At 40.3% G+C, this 23,018-nt stretch overlaps 1 protein-coding gene across 1 annotated transcript in view; it reads right to left on the bottom strand.

Annotated features, from left to right (window-relative positions):
* ZNF423 (zinc finger protein 423) overlaps window positions 1-23,018 on the bottom strand; it is a 394,330-nt gene that overhangs the window by 347,413 nt on the left and 23,899 nt on the right. The gene's annotated exons all lie outside the window — the stretch shown is intronic.

The following is a 23,018-nucleotide window of genomic DNA, read 5'->3' as shown; positions in this document are numbered from 1 at the left end:
TGACCAAGTCATACAATCTATTGAAAATGAAATATGATGTGCATGCAGAGCAGTGAAATACTACCTAGCTAACATCTTCAATATCAATGTCACTGTATGAAAATTTTCCTAATCAAAATCTAGCTGTTGCAATATGTAACAAAATGAAGCCCTGATCAGTTGGTTGGTCAACAATTATAGTCTCCATTGGTGCTAAGCCAAGGAAAGATTAGCAGATTCACCATCTTCAGACTGACTTTGTTACAATGTTGCCAGATGTAGGGACCATGCCCTGGGTTCAGGCACTGTCAGCTGACGAAGTCAGCTTACCAGTTATCTACTCCAGAGATGTACCCAGCAACTACATGTCCTGCCGCAGCAACACCACTGGTACCTCCCTGATGTGGTTTTGTCCAACTGAATGGAGATTGGATGACCTTTCAGCAGCAGATGAGCGCAGATGCCAGTTTCAAATAGAGCTTACATACATAGCTGCTGTTTCCATGCCATTTTAAACAGCACCCGGGAGTCAGGTGGTTATAGAGAATTGTTGCTAGTAACCTTCCCAAGCGCCCCCCCCTCCCCACCCAGTTACACCTTTTGACCTTTCCGCCTTTGAGTGGAATCATAGTCCGATAAGTTTTGGATAAAACACACCAAAATACTTAATTCATCAATAATAAAACATATTTGCCATAGGCTTGGCAAAAATCACCAGTCAAATTTACCATCAGTGGTATATGCCTGAAACATGTTCTTCAAGAAGCCATCAATCATTTATGTATTCAATGCCTACCAAAATAAATATACTATTTCTGATTTTCATGGAATAGGTTACCATGGTTTTTTTTTTTTTTCTGAGCTGAGTGTAATCTGAGACCTGAGTGAAGGGAATAAACACACACCCCTCTACATACCGTAGTCTCATGGGGAAACATGCACAGCGTGAAGCGGTCAATCACCCTTCTGTGTGCGCTGAAGGAGGGATAAGAATCACACTCTGTGCTTTGGATTGAAGCTAGTACACACTATAGCTGGGTATGCTCATATGCTATATTGTTCATTTTTCATTTCAGAGGTTTACCAATTGAATGCAACCAAAAATATTTTTTAAAGCTTTAAAATCTACAAAGATATTCAATTTGAATGCTCATAAATCTAAAAATACATTAAAGAGGAGCTTCAGTCAGTTCTGCAAAAATTGAAAGTCAGCAGCTAAAAAAACTGTAGCTGCTGACTTTTAATAAACAGAAACGCACTTGCCCAAGGATCCAACGCCATCCTCAACTGGGCCGGGGCTCCGTGGGTCTTCAGGTCCCCAGCGCCAGCATGTTAACTGTGGGCAGCTGGCTGGGACTCCTTACGACTTCACAGCCAGCTGTTCACAGTGCATGCGCAAGCTGTGCTGTGCTTTGTGAATGGTCCCACAGCCTTCTGGGACCTGTGGCATGTCCTAGAAGGTTTCAGGCAGGGAAAGTGTGTAGGGAAGGAGAGCTTCCACCAAATATGGCAGGGGAGAATAAAAATAACAAAAAAATGGATACAGTATCACTTAGTGAATTTGATGCATTCTCTTTTGAACAGAAACATTTACTAAAGTGCACAATATTGGAATAGGCATGTCAAGCAACAACTGCACATGTGTAACCCTACATCCTCTAATTTTAACAAGGGCTCTGTTGATCATTACAGAATTGATTCCATCTGTCATTTTTCTAGCACAAGGCAGGATTTAGAAACAGTGGATGCTAAATAGCCCTTGCACTGGTAACACACCCTTTATTATTATTATTATACAGGATTTATATAGCGCCAACAGTTTGCGCAGCACTTTACATTTACTGTATGATTCTATAAATCTTACAAAGCTGAAGTACCAAAAATATATGCTCAATGACCAATAGGGATGCCTCCCTAAACAAAAGGAATGCTCATTAGGTAGTGCCATTTTTTATAAGAAATATGAACCTACTGATTATTTTATAAGGCAGTTTTTTTGTTTATTATTACCGTATATACTTGAGTATTAGCCGACCCGAATATAAGCCAAGGCACCTAATTTTACCACAAAAAACTGGGAAAACGTATTGACTCGAGTATAAGCCTAGGGTGGGAAATGCAGCAGCTACTGGACCACCACGAGACCCAAAACATGGGCTGCGGGCATTGTGCAGGTGCTGCAGACATGGTACAGGAGATGCAGGGCTGTGGGCATGGTACAGGAGATGGTTCAGGCATGGCACAGGAAATGGTACAGGCATGGCACAGATGGTACAGGAGTTGCAGTGTTGCAGGCATGGTACAGGAGAATCTCCTGTATCATGCCCACAGCACTGCATTTCATAAGGAGATGCAGGGGCTTCGGAGGAGTCTCACTTACCTTTTGGTGAGGCGCCTTACATTTAAAAATGGCACCGCCCGGCGCCAACACGTCACTGCGCATGCGCTGTCTGCCCAGGAGACGGGCTTTCCCGTGCGGCGGTGCATGTGCACTGACCGGAGAACAGGTAAGTGAGACTGTGACTCAAGTATAAGCCGAGGGGTCTATTTCAGCATAAAAAACACAAAGTTGACTCATACTCGAGTATATACGGTATTATACAGGGTTTATATAGCACAAACAGTTTGCGCAGCGCTTAATGTGAGGGCGGACAGTACAGTTACACTACAATTCAATACAGGAGGAATCAGAGGGCCCTGCTCGTTAGAGAAGGTAATCTCATTTATGCATGTTTTCATTGCATACACAGTTTAATGCTTGTGGCAAGTTTATTTAATAGGATTTCTCTGGACATTTTTCTTACAATTATTGTAAATGTATTAATTTTGCAAAAAATGTAATTTATTGTAAAGTCCATGAATCTCTTTCCTACCAGCTTCCATAACAGGCACTGCATTCCTTTGACTTAGTACAAAGAGATTTGAGATACACTGGCTGAATTGCTGGAAGCTCTTTGATAACCAGAAATGGTTAAAAACACATGTTGATTTGCTGCAATGGATGCAAATATACACATTAAAAAAGGAAAAAAAATACAAATGGTCGGCACCTCTAATTGGCTAGAGTGTAGAAGCGGACTCTTCCATGCACAGGGACTAATTGCTGTAATAATACAAGAGCAGAAATCAAGGCTATTGCTGTTCAAGAGCAGCAGGGAGCAGAGTGTAATCAACCTACGATATCGGACAAGCGATGTCATAGAGAGCATAGGACCAGCTGGACCTCATCTAGAAAATTAAAGGCCAGAGGAGGGAAGTTTGGAGACTTTTTAAAGAATGCTTTTTTTTCGAGCTTCGTGTTTGTTAAGTGAATGGAAAAAAAAAAATTGTATAAATATACATACAGACATACGTTGCATGGGATCATATCTTTATCCCACTAAATTGAAATGTAAGACCATCTTGAGCACATGGAGTGGTCATTTGATCCCCAACACATGGGCTAATTATCATCATATTAGGTATAAAAGGACTCATAAATCAACCCCTTCTAAAGCATTCACATAGTCAAAGGGTTTGTGCAGAATGACGACAACTCTGATGCAATGCAACGGAAATCGTTGGTTAATGTGGATTAGTATCACACCTACTAGGTACATAGGCTTTGCCGAATGCAGCCCCATGTGTATAGGACATTCATTACACATTGAGGGCTGATTCACATTTAGGAATTCCATTGATGTTCGTTAATGCATGTTATGGCATTTGCGTTGCGTTAAGGCAGCCCATTTATTATGAATTGGCTACCAAGACACCACAATGGATCAAAGTTACCTTTTTAGCAATGCAACACATGACACGACATATGCCTTGTTATGCATTGCTGTGTGCTGGGCTCTAATGTACAAAACATTGGAGTGCCATTCATAATGTATGCAAATAGAGGGGCTGCAGAAACACACATTATTGTACATTTCCACAATGTAATGGTGTGAATGGACCACAAATTAGACTCAAGAGCAGAAATATTAGTGGGGTCAGACACACTAGGGCAGTGATGGCGAACCTTGGCACCCCAGAGGTTTTGGAACGACATTTTCCATGATGGTCAACTACACTGCGGAGTGCAGGAACATCATGGGAAATGTAGTTCCGAAATATCTGGGGTGTCAAGGTTCGCCATCACTGCACTAGGGGAACAAAAACTTTTCAAGCATCTCCACTTATTTTCATACCATTGTAAATGCACAGTAAATAGTCATTGCCATGCACTGCAGAAAATGCAAATTTTAGCGTGCATTGCTGCAACACACAAGTGTAAATGACACATATATAATATGTCAAAAAGATGTAAGAGTGGAAAGATGTGTGGAGTCAGCCATGCTAAAAGAACACAACATTTATGAGCATCTCTGCTCCATTAAAAGGAAATCTGATTTTTTTTTTTGTTTTTTTCAGATTGCATCCAGCTATAAACAGACAAATGAGTGTAACCTAAGAAATGTAAGGGAGCATTATAATATCAACCTGAACGTGACTTAAACTTGTTTCTACAGCCGAACAATCCTGAAAACAGTTCCCGTCACTGACTTTGCTCAGAAAAAGTGGAAGCAGATGAAAAGCTACAGGATGCACATGGCGGAAATGTATTTAGCAGATCCTGTCCTGAGAGGAAATGCGTCCTAAAGAGATGGCAAAATCTCTGGAAGCAAATGACACACGGCCAACTATTAGTACTTTTTCCATTGGCTTCTTCCAAGCCAACTTAAATGCAGCACTGCATTTGTAAAATCTAATGAAAACCTGCAAGATTTGTCATTTTTTTAAATAAATTAATTTTATTTAACATAAACTGATTTTAAGCAGAAAAAAAAAACACTTTAGGGGAGTTTTATCAACTTTGCCACACAGCAAGGTAGTACAGAACAGAAGAAATTAGATAACGAGCCAGGTTTACAAAACGATTGCAGCTCGTTTCATAAATTCCTTTCTCTGCTATTTAAAAGTAGCACTGTGCCAACAGAAGCACTTCTAAGGCTGGGTTCACATATTTGTGGCTGCGGTTTGTAGTCTGGTGTCCTGTGCGTTTACGTTCACTGGTTCAATTGCAAATTTTTCTCTAAACTTCCGCCTGAACCAGACCCAAAAAACGCAATGGACCCTTTTTAAAACCGCACCGCAGCCTCCCCAAACATGTGGAAACCGGCTCTATTAAAAGCCGGTAACAACGAAACCTTTGTTAATAACTTCACATGTTTATGTACCAAGAAGCGTGTTACGTTTGAATTCCATGTATGTTGATCATCGCTGTATCTTGTTCATTTATTTTAAATAAAATAAAACTTTTATAGAAAAAAAAAAAGCCAGTAACACTCGTATGTTATGCAAATTGAATGCGGTTAAAAATGCATCCCATTCGCATATATATCAACCTAGCCTTAAAGTGTAATTCCACTTTTGCAGCCACATTGGCTTGTATTTGTTACATGTTCCCATTCACATAGCCTAACACCTTCCTTGTATTTGTTACATGTTCCCACTCACATAGCCTAACAAAATAAAAACTTAAAAATTGCAGCTTACCTTTTTTATTGTTTTCCACTGCATGGTACCGGATGGTATGGTGTTGGAACAGTTCGGTATGGTTTGCTTTTCCACTAAAGTAGTACTAAAGTAAGTGGGTGGGATAACAACGATTCTCTGACCAATCAGTGGCTAGTAGTGACAAACAGTCAAGGCTGCATGCAAAGGATTGTGGGATATGGTACCGGTACGGCCCTCTTGGAACCACAACCGAGGTTCCATGTAGTGGAAAAGCGCCGCCGTACCGTTCCTACACCGTACCATGCGGTACTTTGCAGTGGAAAAGCACAAAAGCGAGCCGAACCGTTCGGTTCCATGCAGTGGAAAAGCGCCATTAGATGTCCTTTTTGGTACCCCTCAGCAAGGAAAAAATTCTAGCTACTTCTCTTTGTTGATGAGGGGCCAGGGCAGGACGCAGGAAAATAATTTTAATTAATTGTAACTAGATTTGAACACTCTCTATCCCAAGTTATAAGTTGGCTGGGCTTTTTGCATTGTATGTTGAGAAAGACAGACCTGGGACAGACTCACTCTTGTTCAAAAAACTGAGGTTAGCCATGACACATTCTCCAGAGGAGCATCTACATGGTAAGAAATGTTTTTACAAAACATTTTTAGGCATGCTGTATGAATGGGAACACATACCAAAACATATAGCAAACAAATGGCTGGGTTTTCTTAAATTTGATGACAAAAATGGAAGCACGTGCATATTTCAGGTGTTTAAAACGGTCACAAACAGTTTGCTGCAGTGGACTATTCATGATCCAAGCATAGTGGCTACAAGTAGACAAAGAAACACCATAACTATTTTTGCCCAACAATAGTGTGTATGTTGCCTCACTGTATGTAGCCCAAGCCATTTTCAATTGCTACCAACATTTCTTCAAGCATCAATGCTGCTAAATACACAACTATTTTCAGGCAATTATACCCACTTGGTGCATTATAAACTGCAAAAATTAGCAAACTGATCACAGCACCCTACCACCATCAGTTTCAATGAAACCCTTGAAATGACAAACCGTTGGACAAATTGCTTTCATCTATTGGTCATTCTTGAGAAAGTGGCTGAAATGGAATGTATGGCCAAGCTTCATAGTTCTACTTAAATGGAAATTAGTTTATAGAATGATTAACACCCACTGGCTTTGCATGCATACAGCCTATACAAACAAGCAAGAAATAATAAACAGGGCCATGTCTGAACATGTGAAGGAAAAAATGACTCAGAAAAAAGAAAAATCAACATGTGCTGTACTGAGCAATTTTGGCCACTGAAAACCAGACGGAATCTGTTGAAGCAAAATTTCCTAAATGGTGGTGGTGATACTGCTCTCAGTGTAGCATTACATCTGTCAGAGAAATGTACCTACCTTAAGCCTCGTACACACGCAACGAAAATCGGCAGGGAATTTTCGTCCAACGACCGATCTGCCGATTTTCGGCTTGTTAGTATGATGCTTCCGACAACCGACTCCGACTTTTCGGCCGAAAAAAATCTGGTGTGCAGGCTATAAAATTTTTGTCCTCCGTCAAAACACGGCCGATTTTCGTGCAGTTAGTACAGATTTCGACAGGGAAAAATCTTATGAGCAAGACTGGGCATGCTCAGAGAAGAAAGAACACAAAGAAAGCAAACCAACACATGACATCACTTCTGAAGTAGAATTTTGTCGGGTGCGAAAATTCGTGTGCAGTCTAGGCACATTCCAACCAACAAAACACCACTCTGGACAAAAAACGGATGATCGGTTGGCCGATAATTATTGCGTGTGTACTAGGCTTTAGAAAGGTAGGCACATAATACTTTGCATATCAAGTGAAAACTGACAAAATTTGTGCAAAATGGATGTAAAAAGCCAGTCTAGTGAATGTATACCTTTACAGTTCATTTGCTCTGTATACATATATGCTGGGGACTAATTATATAATTAGATAATGTGAGCGCCAGCGCACAACAAAAAAGGAAAAGAAACCATACTAATGTTTCAGCTTATTCGTGTATTAGGAAAACGATGCTGGTTTCATTGTGCAATTCTTGAGTTGTTATTTCTTACTAAATGTTTAACCAAATGCTCCCATACATTTAAAGAATGACACATCTCCCATTGTATTTACAATTGCTATGCTCATACGAATGCAGCTTAACATCAGTTCTTTTCAGCTAAAGGCAATCTACAGTGTCCTTTCACTGTCACTACATAGAAGAAGTTGGCTGCATACAGGAAAATCTGCCCTCAGGCTCCCAACTTTATGTATTCTGCTTCAATAAGCTCCAGGCAATGTTACATATATATTGGGGAAATGCATGGGTATCTCTCTTATTTATGTATATTACAAAATGCACATTTTAATAAAGAAACCTTCAATTACCATTTGAGGGTCACTGAACCCGTTCAGGTGAAGATATATCAAAAGCTTGGCCGAACAAAATTTACATTGCTTACATAATTTGTCTCACTTGCTTCAACAGCGTGTGACAATTTTAGCGCCCATCATCTTGGACAAGAACAACGGTCATAAAGCTTGCGGCTAGATAAGCTATACATGTTGATCATATCAAATTCCTGTTCAAGTAGGGCTGCAAACTGGCACAAATAAAGGGATAGGCTTTATGAACTTGTGGAACAGGAAAAAACAATTCTTTTCAGTGGAGCCCAATGGATATCTCTCATTTTATCTAACACCAAAAACACAATGGCCACCTGCTGCTATTAAAACAGTTTTCAAAACTATTCCTTCTATGCAGAATATCTTATAAAGTAACAAAAGATTAATACAGCTATGGCATGCAACTTACATAAAAGCAGATCTGCCCACTGACGTATCTGAAGTCTCCTATACAGCCAATATCTCCCACCTATTCTGTAGCCGTCACGACAGGTGTTTGCAATGTACTTCCTACCACCGGCAATGACTTGATGAAACAAACATTCATATCTTAGCACCTACCATAAGGAATTACAACGGATAGGGAAAGATGTCCCACAGAGAGTTATTTTATGCAGACATGACTGATCAAGACTTGTAACCAAGGAAAAAAAGGGCTTTAAAGCCAAGTAAGTCCCAGGTGACAGGCTACCTGCGTAGGACCCAAGTATCGGGGGAAATGGTCTTTAGAGACAGTCCTATTAATAAGATCAACAACAAATCAGACTCTATGAATCAGAGTAGAGACATATATGGCAGAAAACAGATTCTATAGCAACTTGTGAAAACATGGATTACGTTATTAATAGATCAGTATCCATGGAGCAAAGAAATCAGAAGTGGTGTTTGAAGATGCTCACAGGAATGAGAAGGACTCCACTAAACAGGAATCCAAACTGAAGTTGGTGAGATGAGAGTGTTGTAAAAATACACTGACTCCATGCCCCCATATCCCTGGTTCTACTTTTATATCCATACTGAGCACTTGAGGTCTCGTCACCTGCAGCTCCTTCTACCTGGGTGGCAAGATTCACTGACCTAACTTACAGAGAGTGTAGGAAAATGATAGGACACTTATGTTCTTGGCATGGGACTTAAAAGCATTATAACTATAGAAAGGAGCACTATCAGAATGTAGGAAACTTCTGTATTAATCCACACCAGCGGGAATATATGCTCTTATCCATTTTACGCTATTAGTAGCTCTTTATCAAAGAGTGAACGCTTCGATAAAGTAAAACTTGTAAGAACATTTATTCCGGCTGCTTTTGACTAGTCAAAAAAAGTTTCCTTCACCAAGATAGTGGGATAATCCCTTTCTTGGAAAGTTGTTCAAAGCTGAACTCCGGGTATGATCTTTATTGGATATTTACATTAGTCCAGTTTAGACCAACCTAAGTATGCATATATTATACCTGATGGGCTGCTAGACGAGCTGACAAATCAATGTAAATGGCGCTACTACAGTGATAGCCGCAATCCTCCAGAGCCTTTGCAAGCGGCTTCCCCATTGCACACTGATAACAGGGGATGGCCTGCTCAGCAGTGCCATCATTTTTTTACGACAGCATTGTATATTTCTTCAATAAAATACAAGGCATTCTAATAAGACGAACTGGAGAAAAAGGGTGGCGACATTACAATAGCCTGGACCCGAAAGATTGCTGCCATCACTGTAGTAGCACAAACTACTACAGTGAAAGTCAGCTTCCCAAGTGACCCCTCAGGTATATTATACGACTACTTACATAGTAATACAATAAAGTATACAAGTATACAATAAAGATCGTGCCTGCCATTCAGACTTAAAAAAGGAGTAACCAGCTGACCCGCATGGGATTCCCCTCCCCCCCACTTTTTTTCCTCCCAGGCAAGTTATCCCTCCTCTTGCTCGTTCTCCTCTTTGCCGCCAGACGTGGATCTCGACCAGCCTTTCTGCACACTTCGCTTTTCTCTCCTACCTTTCACCCCTGTCTTGGGCTTTAGTGTGCCCTACCTTCTACTGCCCCATCGGTGCATACCTCCCATATGGTAATGTTACCGATGGAGCTTCTCCCAGTCTCCATTTTAGATGAATATGTGGTTTGTGCCTTACAGTTTGTGATGTTACTTGCAGCGTCACCTCTGCTCCAATCGGTAATCTTATTTATGTTGTTTTTATTTTCTACTCTACCCTTACTGTTGTTGCATTTTCTTTATGTGATTGCATTTCCTACCTTGTAATAACACTTAAAAACCTAATAAAGTTTTTGTAAAACAGATGTAAACACACAGCTGTTCAAGATCCATGACACTTTAAATAAAGTAAACATGGATGTATGGTATACGGAAGAAGATTCGGGTTTAGGAGCCACCCAACGAGGACAAAGGTTAAAAGCGTCAAGCAGAGATTTAAAGAACACCAATCAATTAAGTTATGCTTTTATTAAAATCATTATGTATTATTTTTAAATGAAAAACATTTAAATCCTGATATAAGCCTCCTTCATTGCCCAATAAGCAGGCTGAGGTATGGTCCCAACAAAGCTGTGCTGCTGCTACAGTGGTGGTTGGGGACCTAACTGTGCTACCTGGATCACAAGAGTGGCTGTGCAGAATTACAAATCCTGTAGTAAATGGGATTGACACAGAGAATAGTACCAGATTAGAATTATCGCTTAGATTTTTTAATGCCAGATAACAATATGCAATACAAATAGACTAGTTGTGATGGGTACCTGCTTTATTTTTGTTAGAAACTTGTGATTCTTTATGTCCCATGTAAAAAAATGCGCACATAAAAAAATATTCTGAAAAAAAAAAAATTATTCTGCATTTACAAATATCCAACTACCTTCACAAATAGGAATAAAAGGGAGACGTAGGTAATCTTAAAAGGGGGATGTAGGTAATCTAAAAAAAAAAAAAAAGAAGAAGGATGCTTGCAGTCGCTAAATATAAAATTACTTCCAACATATTCTTTTCCTTTGGCTTCATTATAGGAGTTGGAAAAACAATATCATGAAATATTTACACTGCCCAAATATTTACAGCATGTATTAAGGGAGATCGATCAGACTTAAATGAAGAGCTCAGTAATATAACGGCAAGAACGATCAATTCTGCATGAAGCTGCTGCTAAAGGGACAGCATACCTCAGAGCTTGATTAGAATGTGTTGTGTTCGCATCAGATTCCCAGTATTAAAGACAAACCTGTGTTGAATAATACTCGGACTGCCATTGTTGACCAGCTTCCCAAAATTTCAGTTGTCTGGCTAACTTGGACTATAATCTTTTTGGAGCTAATGACCCAGACCAAACATTTATTAGATGAAATTAGAGAGATATCACAGCTGCAAGTTTTATACTTGATTCAAGGTCAGGAAAAAGTACTAAAGCTGCTGAATCAGCCTGACACTCAGGAAAATTAGCATTTTTAAAAGGAAGGGGCAGCAATGCCAGCCTCCATCTTTTATGACTTTGTATTCTATTTAAAGTAGAACTATGGCCTACCATTAAGATATGTCCTGCAGCACTTAAAGTGTTACTAAACCCACAACAGTAAAATTAGTCTGTCTATGCAGTAAAGCATACTTGTTATACTCATTGTGGAACCTAAGGGGTTAATCCTCTGCATTGTGGAAAAAAAGGCTGCTTGATCCTGTCTGCACAGATCTTCCCCTACTTCCACTGACTTCAAAACATGTCCGGATAAGACAGAGCCTTTGGAACTGCACATGCTCAGTTTGGTGTGTATTGCTAAAGAAGGTTTTTAATTTTTTTCTTAAGAGAGTGCATGTGATCAGCACAGGGCCAATCAGCACTGTCCAGACAGAGGGTCAGGGAGCCCTGGATCCTGATAGGGGCAGTCATAGCAGTATGAAAACTCCTCCTACAAGCTTCACCAGGAACTGAAATCACAAGACTGCTATATACTGCTGATGAGAAAAGGTATTTAGCAGTTTATATTTACTAAAATAATTGGATTTCCATGTTCTGTGCACTGTGGGAGACCAGATATAGTGAATGCAGGGTCCTAATTTAGTAACTTTAAGTAAGTGTCGTTCTCTCTGCCTACCAGCAAAGTACCACAAATATCTGTTGATCCTGCTAGAAAAGTCCACCTAATGCAGCTTTCGGTTTTGGGGTGACAATGATGCTGCACTGCTCCTGAATGCAAAGTAGAGTTGCCACTCTCATGTAGGCCATGCCTGCTTGCGCTACAGTGGGATGAAAAAAAATACTGCAGTGGGCTTGGCTTGTCATTGCATTATCAATACGGATTCTCAATCATGTAGCTTGTCAATCAGCACCTGGCCACACCTAGTCCTGCCCACTGCTTCCTAGATTGACAGCTCCGCCTCTGCTGCTGAAACCCTCCCATTTTTTACATTTATGAGGTTTGTGCATTTACATAATAACTGGATTTAGTACTTGTTTAAACTGTCATCTAGGAGTTTCAGGATATACTTTCAAGGTGACGCCTAATGATTCTGTACATAGTCACCATGCTCCTATTTCTCTATGGAGGGTTTGCCAAAATTAGTAAATCACTTGATGCTTCAACTGCCTTTGTGAGTATTACAGAGATCAAGAAGCAAAAGGTTGAATAGGCTAGTACTGTTCTACAAATTAAGTTTTTTGTTTAATAGTTTAGGACAGACAGCAAGTATATGCAGAACACATCATCATCAACATACATTTCTTGACTACTAATGCAGAGTTCCAGTACGTTGCTATGAGTTATGGCACATTACTCGTTGAAGTATAACTTGATAAGCCTAGGAGGATATACATGAAGGGATGGCAGAATATCACCCTGACTAGTATTCAACAAACCTGTACATTTTCCTTAGTTAAATAGGACCCCAAAAACAATCCTCTTAAAGAAACCACACCCATAAAAAAGACCATTGCCTACTAGCACATCTGCAGAGCAGATTATTCCTGTTTATGTCAACCGGAAAGGAGGGAAGAGCTCAAGCAGATTATGTCAACAGGGAAGGAGGGAAGAGCTTAAACAGATTATGTCAACAGGGAAGGAAGAAGAGCTCAAGCAGATTATGTCAACAGGGAAGGAGGGAAGAGCTTAAACAGATTATGTCAACAGGGAAGGAAGAAGAGCTCAAGCAGATTATGTCAACAGGGAAGGAGGGAAGAGCTCCAGCAGATTATGTCAACAGGGAAGGAGGGAAGAGCTCAAGCAGATTATCATTTAACTCATAGGGGGGACACCAAAAATAAAAAAAAACTTACTAAATTCATTAGATCAGTTTAAAGTGGTTCTAAAGGCTAAAAAGGTTTGCATTGCATACTCTGCATTAAGATAAAAAAAAAAAACATGTTTAGTTCACACCCCCACTGTGCCCTCTCTTTCGCTCTCTCTCCTCACAGGCTCAGAGGCAGCCATTAGCTTTTGCTGCTGTTAATCAAATCCATTGAGGAGGAAGGCGGGGGGGGGGTGTGAGCTGAGCTATGTGTGTCTATAGTCAGCCACTATATGCAAAACCATTGCACAGAGCAGGAAAGTAGAACGTGTGTGTGTGTTATTTGGATTAAACAGAACCAGAAACCTAGCATTTTCATAAGGAAAGGTAAAAAATGGCAACCTCCAACTTTTCCTCATGGGCGCGTGTATACACACAAACACACACATTCTACAAGTGCCATTGTTACCGTGCTGTGACCACATTTTGTTTTTTTAAATGTTCCAATCATTTTGTTTTAATGAAGGTAATGCAAACTAAGCATTTTTGTTTAATGAGAAACTCCGGAAATCAAACTGCGCTACAGAGTTCTAGACATGTTACATGGATTGGGATGTATACACAGCGTGAGATCTCCAATAAACTAAAAAGAAACAACATTTATGCACTCACTATATAGAATTTCACTAAAAAGCCATAAAAACAAACTCCCAGCACCAAAACCTTCTGGAAGAACCGTGTTTCCCATAGTAGCCAATGAACTATTCCCCATGTTTGTAGTGCAGATTAAAGAGAACCTAAATTGCAGAATTTGGTCCACTTTAAAAGATTATCCAGGCTGAAGGGGGAGAATGGAGGCAATAAAGATATCAAATATCTGAGAGCTGTAAAAACCAGGTCCCATGGTGAGCTGGTTCTGAGTCATGTAACCTGAATCCAACATGCAAGATCACATGCAGCTCTGCAATGTGGGCGACAAGGTCAACAGAGCACTTTCACGAAGGGTTCTTGTGTTGAGGTTGTGGGGGCTGCCTCAGCTCCAGGACAGGAAAGCAGAACACCAGAGGACCTGCTTTGACAAATCAAGGACAGACATTTGATAGCCTTTCTACTCCAAATCTGCTTCCCTCATAGATAAATAATCTAGTAAGGGCTCATGCACATAGGCTCACTGGAGCATATAAAATAAAATAGGTCAGCATTTCTGCACCCAGGGGCCACAGGTATTTCTTATGCTGTATTGCTGTTGCCTATACAATGTACAGAACACAGAGGAAAGGTGCTGGATTGGCGCTATATTATTTCTCCATATTTGGGTTGTGGTCCATTTAAGGGGGTTGAGTTCCTGTGCAGTTGGAGTACTCAGGGTTTCTCACCGTACAGGGTGAGGGTTTATCAGATCAAAGACTTACAGTCCTCTCTACCTTAATAAATTCCTTTTTGGGACCTGGAATTTCGAGGTTCAGAGAAATATTCAAGTGGGAAAGAACCTCCACCTCTGTCTATGGGGTCCCAAAAGGGTTAAGCCTACTTCCAGTAAGCAGCACAAAGGCTGGCCATACATGTTCAATTTTACTTTAGATGTACATTAAACTATTGGCTTTTCCACTGCAAGTACCGGCTCGGCTCTACTCGGCCCTGCTTAGCCCGGTTTGCTTTTCCACTGCTGGTACCGCATGGAAGTGTTTGGTACGGTACGGTGTGGTTTGCTTTTCCACTAAAGTAGTACTAAAATTAAGTGGGTGGGATAACAACGATTCTCTGACCAATCAGTGGCTAGTAGTGACTGCATGCAAAGGATTCTGGGATATGGTACCTCTTGGAACCACAATCGAGGTGGTACGGTTTTTGAGAGCCGTACCGTTCAGTTCCATGCAGTGGAAAAGCGCCACCGTACCGTACCGTACACTGTACCATGCGGTACCAGCAGTGGAAAAGCACAAAAGCAAGCCGAACCGCTCTCAAAACGCCCAACAAGACAAATCCTATTCATTTCAATGGCCCCTGTTCACATCGGAGCGTTTTGACGCTGTGAGCAAAACGCCCAACGCTCAAAAAAGTACATGAGCTTCTTTTTGGGCAGATTACAGGCGTTTTCCATTGCTCTCTAGTCAATCTAAAAACGCCTGCACAAGAAACGCCCGAAAACGCCCGAAAGGCCCGAAAAAACGCCCATAAAAACGCCTGTAATAGCAACGCCAAGATGTGAACATAGCCTAATTTTATTTGGGTACAACATCGCACGGCCACGCATTTGTCAGTTAAAGTAACGAAGTGCAGTATAGCAAAAAATGGCCTGGTCATCAAGGGGGGGGGGGGGGGAAGAGGGTAAATCTTCTGGAGCGCAAGTGATTAATTAAGCTTTGACAATAAAACCTGGAAGCGGATTGGTTTCTATGCAGAGCTGCACCAGTTTTAGTAAAAAAACACCCTATGTGCCATAAAACTGAAAACTGCCAGGGCAACCAACTTAAAGGCCTCATGCACACTAGACATTATGAAAACGATATTATCGTTACCCTTTGAATGCACTATTGATCAATATTTTTGTGTATGGCATATTTTAGTGACATATTGGATTTTTGCACTACTGTATTGGGCACATTCAACATTATTCAATCATCTTTTACCTATCGGTTTTACTGTGCACCTTTATATTAATGAGTCATTGCATTTAAAAGTTTTTATCGTGACAGGCCAATTAATTTATCAGCCATTCAAGCATAACGCTACACCCACTTTGATATTTGCTAGTAGCGTTAGCTGTACACAGCTTTATCTATAGAATGAGTTTTGCAGCATTTTTGCAGTAGCGTTTTAAAATAAGTGTTCATTCATTTGCACGGTTTATTTATCATCATTCGCTGACATTTTCTTTATTTGGTCACTTTATTTATTGAATATTGTGCATATTCACTTGCATGGTTCATTTATTTAGCGCACCTTATATATTATATTTGCGTTTTAAAACAAAACTAAACTCCCACAAAAGCTTATGGCTCAAAAACGCTCATAAACAGCGAATACTTGCGTTTTTCAGAGTTAGTGCATTTTTACAGCTGAAAAAAAAAATTCAAACTCACTAGTTGTTTTGTTTTTTTGCAGCCAAAAAATGCCCTAGCCCAAAAAAACGCTGATAAAAGCCTTTGTGTGCATGGACACATAGGATAACATGCTGGGGAGTTTACTGGCTGCAGGAAAAAAAAAAAAAACACCTGAAGCCAAAAACAGCAAACTGTAAAAGCGTACAATTTGCATAAGGCATAATGAACCATGAAAAAGAAGAAAGAAAAGAAGAAAGTAAAGGAGAAGAAAAAAAAAAAAAGGCGATTGGTCACTATGAGCATTGCAAACTTGTTTTCATCTTTTTCAATTTTTTTTTTTTTTTTTTTTTTATTAAAATAACCACCTTACAGACTATCTAGGAGAGTTATATATCTTTTCAAAAAGAATATTTTGTGGACACTGCACAAAACACACAAACAAGCAGGAAAGCAGCTCTACAGATTTTGTAATGTTCATTCTAGTAATAAAGACAGGTGGTTTAGCACTAGAACTTGAATCCTGTTGTCCCTCATAAAGACCATCTGAGAGTTACCATTTCACCTGCTACAGACCTTTTTACGGCAAGCAGAAAGCTTTATTCCAGTTCGGCTCTGAACAGTTGTGCTAATAACCTAGAGTAAAGGCCTCACAAGCTGTTTGCATGCTGGCTCCAGCAACATTACCAAGATGATCTAAAATTATGAAGCAATTCCATCAGAGCTTCATGCAGATTAAGTGACCCGATGCATGCCAGAGCGTATATGGAAATAATAAAATAGGAAAAGGTGCTTTTACTAACAGATAGATTACACGGCTGCAGCTCACAATTCCAATGCAGTTGTACCAGAACAGAAAATATCAGTCATCGAATAGAGTATTAAAAATAAAGCCAGTTGTTTTATTTTAAAAGGGATGGTCTACAAAGAGTTGATGGCTCAATTTTATAAACATTCTAGTGGGCAGAAACACCTACTGGCTGTTTTTTTTTCCTCACAGGGATTTGAGATGATGCATGGCTGAATTATAGGCGATATACAGAAAGTCAGTGGGTGATTTAGCCCACCAGTGTCAACGCACAAAATGGCCCAGTTTACTTAGTATTCGTTTTAGGTGGAATGCCAACTAAAAATCAAAACTGGGTTTACATATAATTACATAGTGGGCAAGGCTGAATCTACCTTTCCCCATATCTGTGTATATGGGGTTTGCTGAGATGCCCATCTAATTGTTTTTTTTTTTAATTTTCAATTTTTTGATGTGGGTGCAGGAAAGCTTGCGATTAAACACACACCCGCATATAGCGTGAAGCTGCCCTCAGGGTATTTTGATTGTCATGTGAATGGCCAAATTAAATCTAGCCAGAATACTCAACATTTCCAATATCTAAACCAGTGCTTCTCAACCTTTTTTCAAGTCAAGGCACCCTTTAAAACGATGGACAATCTTGAGGCACCCTCCCAAATTATGGACAGTCTCAAGGCAACCTGTAAATGTATGGACAGTCTTGAGAGACCCCATCCACAAATGTAAGAACTATTCTAACAGTTTTACATAATACCGCAACCAGAGGTGGGTAGGACTTGAGTCACATGACTTGACTTAAGTCACCAGTTTGAGGACTTGAGACTTGCTTGACTAAAATTAATAAAAGACTCGACTTTGACTTGGTATTCATGACTTGAGACTTGACTTTGACTTGAGACATATGACTCAAAATTACTTTACTTTTTAAAGTTATTAAATATTTTCATTTTCTCAAGATGTGTTAAAGCAAAATGAATGCGCCTGTTATGTTTCTGACACCACAGTCACTTAAAACACCTCAGTGTGTTCTGATTTTAGGACACTGGCTGTTTAACGATGGAAATACTTTTAGTGACTGTGGTGTTGAAACATGACCGGACGAAGGATTTTGATCTGTTTGGGCGTTCAAAGTGTTTTTTTAATATGCCAAGAAAAAAGCACTAAGCAGTTTTGGTAAAGCGGAGTTCCACCCTCAAAAACGTTTTTGAGATAAAAAATACCCCCGGGACAGTCAGGGCTAGTGCATTTCAGAACAGATAGCCTCTGAACTGTCCCAGGTTGCACTTACCTTTTAGAAGTAATACTTACCTTGAATATTTCTTGTCCAGCGCTGCCATCTCAGATGTGGGAAGCTGAAGCCAGCGCGTCCTCTTCGGTGTCCTCTTCGTCCCAGAATGCCCTGCACCGGCCCCGCTCGTCAGTTCCGGGGCAGGTGCGTCCTCCCTGCACAGCTTCTGGGCATGCCCAGAAGCTGTTTAGCAGGGAATGATGCGCCTGCACCGGAACCGACGAGCGGGGCCGGTGCAGGCGCATTGACTCCTGGGAGTGATGACATTCAGCTCCCAGGAGTCAACGCAAATGGGAAGTGGTGGCGGCGGCCGTGTCCCCAGAGGGAGGAAGAGGAAGGAAGGTAAGTATATTTTCTTCAAAAACAAGGTAAGTAAACAAGAAAAAAAATCTTGATTATCCATTTCTTTTTCAGGTAACACAGAGAAAGAGGATGGCCCAAAGTCACTTTTGAGGGTGGAACTCCGCTTTAATGTTGAAAATAAAACAAAACCTTTACTGACCACTGACTTTTAACTGATTTAAATGTGAAAATTGGGGTAGATCAGTATTTTGACTTGATTTGTGACTTGACCAAAATAAATGACTTGACTTGTTTAACTTCTAGCAGGGACTCGACTTGATTTGCTTGCTTTTGGCCACAGTAACTTGGGGCTTGCTTGAGACTTGCTTGTGACTTGCACATGTGTGACTTACTACCATGTCTGGCAGCAACATTCCCATATATAGGAGGTGAAAGCTGGTACTGACTAGCATTTCAATGTTCTCTTCTTCCTCAGTTTTTCTCCATCACTTAGCTTATATGACCATAAAACTTATGGAGAGAGGTAGGGGAGGGTCAAACAAACATGGTATGCTGGCGATGGACAGCCTCCTTATCAACTGATGATGCCATTGGCCGTTAGCAGGTCGGCAGCTAGAAGGTCGTAATGGTGCACAATAAAAACCAGTGATTTTGTGCAACTAAAAGGCAGGCATCAACCGCCCACCGCCTTGTATAAAACTTTTGGGGCAATTTTTAGGCATTTTGCTGAGGCACCCCCGAAGAAACCTCAAGGCACCCTGGTTGAAAAAGCCGATCTAAACAATAGTACAAAGCTCCTAGCAAAAGGTCTCGCCTACATCCGTCCTCTTCCGTTTAGGTGGATCAGAATGGAGGGTAGTCCTGTATAAACAGATGGCAGAGTCAGCTTACTGCCGGCTGCCTATAGAGCGAGTTCTGTCCATGTCCATGGACACAGCAGACACAGATGTCAGTCACCCACTCTGCTCTGATCAGCAGGGGATCTGTGAGCTGATCATAACAGAATCTGCCCCACATGAATAGGGCCTTATATACAGGAGGGTCAAGAATTTAAAGTGTAACTAATACCAAAACTATTTTTTTTTGTAAATAGACTGGAGAGAGATTTGAACACCTGTCAGTTTTTATTGCGGTCTATGCCCCATTTAGGGAGTTTTACTCTATTTGTCCTGTTTACCATTATCATCGATAGTGAAAGAAAATCCCACATTTTGGATTAACATCAGCGCACTAATAGAGGGGAAATCTTCCAATAGGGATACTAGTTCTGGTGACACACTGCAATTATCTCACTTTGGAGGGATTTACGCTCACATTCTGCTTTGGCTATGGGACGGGAAGTGAAGGGAAATCTCCCCACTGAGACATAGATGGCAAAAAAAAAAAAAAAAAACACACACAACATAACCCTACATTAAATCTATCTGAAAAAAAGGTTAGCCTTTAGTTACACTTTTAAAAAAATGAAACTTGTGACTTGTTGAACCATTCATTAAGTAAATTACATCTTTCCACTTTTTTCTTGATATCAGATTATAATGTCAATGAAAAATCAATAATCAAAAGATAAACCCAATCAATATTAAGACTTCTACAATGCAAAACATAATTTATTTATTTTTAGGTATTCTTTAGATACAAAGGACAAGAGGCAGGGGAATAATACAGCTGAATAACAAGCATCTGTCTTATTAAAAATTGGTTATTTTCTCCGTTCTTCATGACAAGTGTCCATGCTAGATGCTTACAGTTCAAAAGAACATCATGACAGCAATTTATACAACCTGTCATATTCGCGAACTTCATTTATCTTGTGTGCGCTGGTGTGAAGTAATTTATTTTATGGTTTTCTTGTTTATCTTTACAGAGGAACTACAATGGCTTTCAATTTTCATTCGCTATTATGTTTCAGTGTTTTTTTAAATGGTTTATTATATGAATAAAATCTTTACTTTTTAATTATTAGATGCTTCCATTACTCTCTATTTGCAAAGCATGAGTCAGCAACTCAATAGCTTCTTTGTTAGAAAACTTTTACTGGAGAAACACAGCAATGGCAAAATACATAATTTCTAACGTGTTTCGACCGAAGCCTTCCTCATAGATTTCCAGATTGGAAAGCCCAGCACTGCCTGCATCCTTTTACCAGTCTATGTGAACTGGCTAGTTAAAGATGACCCATAGGCTGTTATGCTAGACACCAGTTCTTCTCATCAGTTATACAATCCTCCTCAGTCAACTCCAAAAGCCTTGGAAAAGTGGGATTTGTGCAACCCCCAAAATTAATAGTGCTCCTTTTTCTTTTGCATTTCATACAGATATACCTTCTACCCGTTACAAGACCAATAATCTATAAGAATGTAGATCCAGTGCATCCATGTCGACTATAATTAAAATCAGAGCACTTTTCACCAAGTTAAAATAAGAGGTACTTTTCTACTGAATAACAAGTGTTCTACTGCATCATGTGAGGTGTGATTAACAATAGATTTTTTATATGTTCCCATCTGTGCTAGAAGAGTAGGAATGGGGTACGTCTGTTATTCAGGTTCATTTTTAGCACAGCTATTAGATAGAGCTCCATGTGCTGCATGTAAGTGGTAAATTATAAGCAGATTAAAAAGGTTTGTGGTTGAAAAATTTACACTTGTTCAATCTCCAAGAGTCTTGTGTTTGTGTTCATGTCAGCAAATGTCAAAGACCTTCCACAAGAAGTCTCTGGTTGGACTTCATAGGAGACTGAAAATGCTCTGGGAAAGAAATGTACCGGTATTCTAAAAACTGTATCTAAGCTCAGGGCCGCTGATAGGGGGGGACCACCAGCCCTCTTGTAGGGGGCCCGAGCACACAGGGGGGCCCACACAGAGAGGAGGATTAGTGATGGACAACAAATACAGAAATTTTCCTCCCGCACCTGAATCTGATCTGTCCCTCTCCCTGCTATTAGCTTTTATCTGTTGAGAAAGAGACAGTTGTCCCTCACTAATCCCCCTCCCTTGTGTGGGCCCCCCTCCCAGCACTTATCTCTGCTCAGGAGTTTATTTGTAAATTGTAACTTTGTTTCTCTCTCTCTGTCTCTCTGATCACTGAGCTCCAACTGCCCAGCCTGTATATTTTTCTCATCTCATCTTCTTTATTTATTTAACATCGTTTTTTTTTTTTTAGATTTAGCACGAATTATGCGAGTTATGTTATATTTGTGTCTGATAATAGTGATTTTGTTGTAATTTTAGCTAAATATATCTTTAATATTTTCTTGGGGGGGGGGTCCTGCCAGGTAGTCTGTACGGGGCCCCGTGATTTCTAACAGCAGCCCTGTCTAAGCTCAAAACCACATTGAATATAATGCACCTTTGCAGTTATTGTGGCTGCATTAGTTTTCATTTTTATACTTTTTCGTTGTTTTGCAAATGTTTTGCAGATTCAAGGAGCACCTGAAAGGCAAATCAGAACATCCCAAAAGAACAAGAAGGCGTAGTGAATGTGCGTTGCTTCTTTTTCTGAAGGCCATCTTCACAAGATTTGAAAGGATAAGGGCACTTTCAAACAAAGTACAGTTATCCTTCCCCAGCCCCCGAAAAAAGATACCCCCACCCTAAAATGTACTTCTAACTTTAGCCCGCAACCAGCAGCAATGTCTACATTCTTCTTCAACTGCAAAGTTGATCCCCGTAGACCTATGGCACAATTGCTTGAGTATATCCTGCCTTGAGATATGGCCCCAGAGAAACGTATACGGATTGACTGCACAGGTGAAGCCAGCTGCAGGATGGAGTGAAGTATATGATGGGGGTGGGGGGGGCAGAACATCAAAAAGGATATGTGCACTGATCCTTTCAGCACATCTACTGTATAATGAGCATATAATGTATATCTACACTCAAGAATGTATACAACTATAAAAGGATACAGAAAAAGAGGAACAAGGTGTTACAACTAGTTTATTTAGATGAACATGGGCCTTTGATATCTCACACTATGGTTCACTGGCCACAGGAGTGTAGAACGAGTACCTCCAAGTGTTCCTACACATAACTATTTTACTTCTGAAGTGGACTGGGAGCCACCAAACTATACTTTACGATACAAAATTGTGACCTGAGCATCCATTGGTCACAATGGCCTGCACATTTTGGACCAGTCATGAGGTTGACGCAGAAAACTGTGCAAGCTCTCTTTGCAATCTACATAGCAGCATCCAGAAAAATCCAATGTGCTCTGGAAAGATGCGATTGTGCTTGCAGGCAGGATGGGCCAGCACCTGTGTCACGAGTTAATTACAAATAGGGAGCCACTGCTCCCACCAAATAAACTAGAACAGTGATGGCGAACCTTGGCATTCCAGATGTTTTGGAACTACATTTCCCATGATGTTCAACTACACTGCAGAGTGCATGAGCATCATGGGAAATGGAGTTCCAAAACATCTGGGGTGCCAAGGTTCGACATCACTGAA

Source organism: Pelophylax lessonae, assembly GCF_965119305.1.
Source record: "Pelophylax lessonae genome assembly, chromosome: 10".
Classification (NCBI taxonomy): domain Eukaryota; kingdom Metazoa; phylum Chordata; class Amphibia; order Anura; family Ranidae; genus Pelophylax; species Pelophylax lessonae.
Note: the sequence above shows the minus strand (reverse complement) of the source record. Positions and strands in the feature narration are given on the sequence as shown.